Here is a 5,000-nt window from a genome sequence, read left to right on the forward strand (position 1 = left end):
AGGGGGCTGAGCGGCAGGTGCGTACCCGGGCCCCTGGGGGCCCCGGCGGGCGGGCCCGGGTCCTGCCTTCCCCTGATTCGGAACCGCCGGACCTATCGGAGGTCAGACTGTGGAAAAAAACTCGGAGAAAAAGGACCATCGGGAAAGGGCTGAGAGGCAGGTGCATTCCCGGGCCCCTGGGGGCCCCGGCAGGCGGGCCCGGGTGCTGCCTGGCCCCGTCTCAGCATGGCCAGACCTCGCGGGGACCTGCCTGAGCAAACTCGGAGGAAAAGGCCCATCGGCAAGGGGGCTAAGCAGCAGGTGCGTACCCAGGCCCCTGGGGGCCCCGGCGGGAGGGCCCGGGTCCTGCCTTCCCCTGATTCAGAATCGCCAGACCACACGGAGGTCTGACTGACCCTCTCCCTAGTAATCCGGAGGAAAATTACCCCCCTTTCTTGTAATCCGTGCACTAGAGGTGACAGAGGGGACCCAAGGCGCGAAAGTACCCGACCTCCTGGAGCCCTCGCTGGGATCCGGGAGGCAAATGGCACCTCATCGGGACTTCCAGGGAAGTTCGGCCATCTGGTCGCCCCCATTGGAAAGCATTGCGGGCGACCAGATGGCCGAGGCGATCCGGGAGACCAGATGGCCGAGGGGATCCTGGAGACCAGATGGCCGAGGGGATCCGGGAGACCAGATGGCCGAGGGGATCCGGGCGACCAGATGGCCGGGCACGAAAGGGACGCCATCCGGTCGCCCCGTGCCCCCACGAAGGAGGGAGCGGGCGCCCGGGGCATGGCGGGCCGGAGGCCCGGGGCCCCAGCCGGGCCACAGCCATGGAGGCTTCCAGGGGCCGGCGGGCCCTCCGACCCGGGGCCCGCTTACACCTTGACAAGCAGGGGAGGCCTGCAAGGGACCGACGGACCCCTGTCCTGGGCCCTGGGTGGAGCGGCAGCCCGGGGGACCGGGCCCAGGGCGGGAGCGCCCGACCCGGGGCCCCGACCGGGCCCCTGGACCCAGCCGGGGCTCCCAGGGCCGGAGGCACAGGGGAAGCCTCCCCGGGCCCGCCGGACCCCGTCCTGGGCACCCTGCCCCACGGCAGGACCCAGGACGGAGCCCGGGGTGGGGAGGCCACCCTCCCCGGGGCCCTCAGGGGCCCCGGATGGAGCTCCTGAACACAGACAAGCAAGGGGAGGCTCCCCGGGCACATCGGAACCCCTTTCCGGGCCCTTGGCAGTGCGGCAGGCTGGGAGACAGGGCCCAGGGCCTGAGCACCCGACCCGGGGCCCGCCCGGGCCCCTGGACCCAGCCGGGGCTCCCAAGCCCGGAGGCGCATGGGACGCCTCCCCGGTCCCTCCGGACCCCGTCCCGGGCACCCTGCCACGCAGCAGGACCAAGGACAGAGCCCGGGGTGGGGAGGCCGCCCTCCCCGGGCCCTCAGGGGCCCTAGCCACTGCTCCTGAACCCAGCCAAGCAATGGGAGGCTCCCCGGGCACATCGGAACCCCTTCCCGGGCCCTTGGCCGTGCGGCAGGCTGGGAGACAGGGCCCAGGGCCGGAGCACCCGACCCGGGGCCCGGCCGGGCCCCTGGACCCAGCCGGGGCTCCCAAGCCCGGAGGCGCATGGGACGCCTCCCCGGTCCCTCCGGACCCCGTCCCGGGCACCCTGCCACGCAGCAGGACCAAGGACAGAGCCCGGGGTGGGGAGGCCGCCCTCCCCGGGCCCTCAGGGGCCCTAGCCACTGCTCCTGAACCCAGCCAAGCAAGGGGAGGCTCCCCGGGCACATCGGAACCCCTTCCCGGGCCCTTGGCAGTGCGGCAGGCTGGGAGACAGGGCCCAGGGCCGGAGCACCCGACCCGGGGCCCGGCCGGGCCCCTGGATGCAGCTGGGGCTCCCAAGCCCGGAGGTGCATGGGACGCCTCCCCGGTCCCTCCGGACCCCGTCCCGGGCACCCTGCCACGCAGCAGGACCAAGGACAGAGCCCGGGATGGGGAGGCCGCCCTCCCCGGGCCCTCAGAGGCCCTAGCCACTACTCCTGAACCCAGCCAAGCAAGGGGAGGCTCCCCGGGCACATCGGAACCCCTTCCCGGGCCCTTGGCAGTGCGGCAGGCTGGGAGACAGGGCCCAGGGCCGGTGCACCCGACCCGGGGCCCGGCCGGGCCCCTGGACGCAGCCGGGGCTCCCAAGCCCGGAGGTGCATGGGACGCCTCCCCGGTCCCTCCGGACCCCGTCCCGGGCACCCTGCCACGCAGCAGGACCAAGGACAGAGCCCGGGGTGGGGAGGCCGCCCTCCCCGGGCCCTCAGGGGCCCTAGCCACTGCTCCTGAACCCAGCCAAGCAAGGGGAGGCTCCCCGGGCACATCGGAACCCCTTCCCGGGCCCTTGGCAGTGCGGCAGGCTGAGAGACAGGGCCCAGGGCCGGAGCACCCGACCCGGGGCCCGCCCGGGCCCCTGGACCCAGCCGGGGCTCCCAAGCCCGGAGGTGCATGGGACGCCTCCCCGGTCCCTCCGGACCCCGTCCCGGGCACCCTGCCACGCAGCAGGACCAAGGACAGAGCCCGGGGTGGGGAGGCCGCCCTCCCCGGGCCCTCAGGGGCCCTAGCCACTGCTCCTGAACCCAGCCAAGCAAGGGGAGGCTCCCCGGGCACATCGGAACCCCTTCCCGGGCCCTTGGCAGTGCGGCAGGCTGGGAGACAGGGCCCAGGGCCGTGGCACCGACCCGGGGCCCGGCCGGGCCCCTGGACGCAGCCGGGGCTCCCAAGCCCGGAGGTGCATGGGACGCCTCCCCGGTCCCTCCGGACCCCGTCCCGGGCACCCTGCCACGCAGCAGGACCAAGGACAGAGCCCGGGGTGGGGAGGCCGCCCTCCCCGGGCCCTCAGGGGCCCTAGCCACTGCTCCTGAACCCAGCCAAGCAAGGGGAGGCTCCCCGGGCACACCGGAACCCCTTCCCGGGCCCTTGGCAGTGCGGCAGGCTGGGAGACAGGGCCCAGGGCCGTGGCACCCGACCCGGGGCCCGGCCGGGCCCCTGGACCCAGCCTGGGCTCCCAAGCCCGGAGGCGCAGGGGAAGCCTCCCCGGGCCCTCCAGGACCCCGTCCCGGGCACCCTGCCACGCAGCAGGACCAAGGACAGCGCCCGGGATGGGGAGGCCGCCCTCCCCTGGACCTCAGGCCTTCCATGTAAGCCCGGCAATCTGGTCGCCCCATTGGAAAGCATTGCGCGCTACTATTGCAAACACATTATCTACCGGACTTGCTCTAGATGGCGCTCCAACATAAGGAATGTACCAACACCTTCCCTACTGGAATCATGACGAGCTGGAGCCGTCATTAGCACTGAAGGGGCTAGTATATCAACACTTTCCCTCCTGTTGCGCAGGTTGGAGTTTGAAAAATAGATTGTATTATGCCTTTAGTTTGTGTGTCCTCTAGATCAAGTTGATCTACTGACTTGCGATGCCAAGGCATCTCGCTGTAAAGGAATGCGATGTCACAGCATGCATTTGTGCATTCGAATAGATGGCCGCCTATAACCCCTTCGCTGCGGCGGGTTTTCAAATGGGTTTGGGCATGGAGCTGCCCGGGACCCGTGGAGCCCGTCCTGGGCACTCTGACCTGCTGTTGGCCTGGGGGAGGACTGCCCGGGACCCGTGGAGCCCGTCCTGGGCACTCTGACAAGCTGTTGGCCCGGGGAAGGGAGCCCCAGTTGACCGGGACCTGTGGAGCCCGTCCTGGGCACTCCTGTATGCCGTTGGCCCGGGGAAGGGAGCCCCGGACGTCCGGGTCCCGTGGAACTCGTCCTGGGCACTCTGACATGCCGCTGGCCCGGGGAAGGGTGCCCCGGACGCCCGGGGCCCGTGGAGCCCGTCCTGGGCACTCTGACAAGCCGTTGGCCCGGGGAAGGGAGCCCTGGACGCCCGGGACCCGTGGAGCCCGTCCTGGGCACTCTGGAATGCTTTGGCCCGGGGAAGGGAGCCCCGGACGCCCGGGGGAGGACTGCCCGGGACCCGTGGAACTGGTCCTGGGCACTTTTACATGCCGTCGGCCTGGAGGTGGGTGCCCTGGACGCCCGGGGGAGGCCTGCCCGGGACCCGTGGAGCCCTTCCCGGGTACTTTGCCAATGCCGTTGGCCTCATGGAGATGGTTGCCCCGGACGCGTCCGGGGGAGGCCTGCGCGGGACCCATGGAGCCCGTCCTGGGCATTGAGCCATGCCGTTGGCCTGGAGATGGGAGCCCCGGACGCCCGGGGGAGGACTGCCCGGTACCCGTGGATCCCGTCCTGGGCTCTTTGACATGCCGTCGGCCTGGAGGTGGGAGCCCCGGACGCCCGGGAGCGGGCTGCCCGGGACCCATGGAGCCCGTCCTGGACACTTTGACATGCCGTCGGCCTGGAGGAGGGTGCCCGGGACGCCCGTGGGAAGCCTGGTCGGGACCCGTGGAGCCCTTCCCGGGTACTTTGCCAATGCCGTTGGCCTCCTGGAGATGTGTGCCCCGAACGCCCGGGGGGAGGGCTGCCCGGGGCCCGTGGAGCCCGCCCTGGGCACTTTGACATGCCGTCGTCCTGGAGGTGGGAGCCCCGGACGCCCGGGGGAGGGCTGCCCGGGACCCATGGAGCCCTTCCCGGTTACTCTGCCATCCCGTTGGCCTCCTGGAGATGGGTGCCCCGGACGCCCGGGGGAGGTCTGTCCGGGGCCCATGGAGCCCGTCCTGGGCAGTGTGACATGCCGTCGGCCTGGAGGTGGGAGCCCCGGACGCCCGGGGGAAGGCTGCCCGGGACCCGTGGAGCCCTTCCCGGGTACTTTGCCATCCCGTTGGCCTCCTGGAGATGGGTGCCCCGGACGCCCGGGGGGAGGTCTGTCCGGGGCCCATGGAGCCCGTCCTGGGCAGTGTGACATGCCGTCGGCCTGGAGGTGGGAGCCCCGGACGCCCGGGGGAAGGCTGCCCGGGACCCGTGGAGCCCTCCCCGGGTACTTTGCCATCCCATTGGCCTCCTGGAGATGGGTGCCCCGGCCGCCCAGGGGCG

This window comes from Lissotriton helveticus, chromosome 1_1 (genome assembly GCF_964261635.1).
Source record: "Lissotriton helveticus chromosome 1_1, aLisHel1.1, whole genome shotgun sequence".
In the NCBI taxonomy this organism is placed as follows: domain Eukaryota; kingdom Metazoa; phylum Chordata; class Amphibia; order Caudata; family Salamandridae; genus Lissotriton; species Lissotriton helveticus.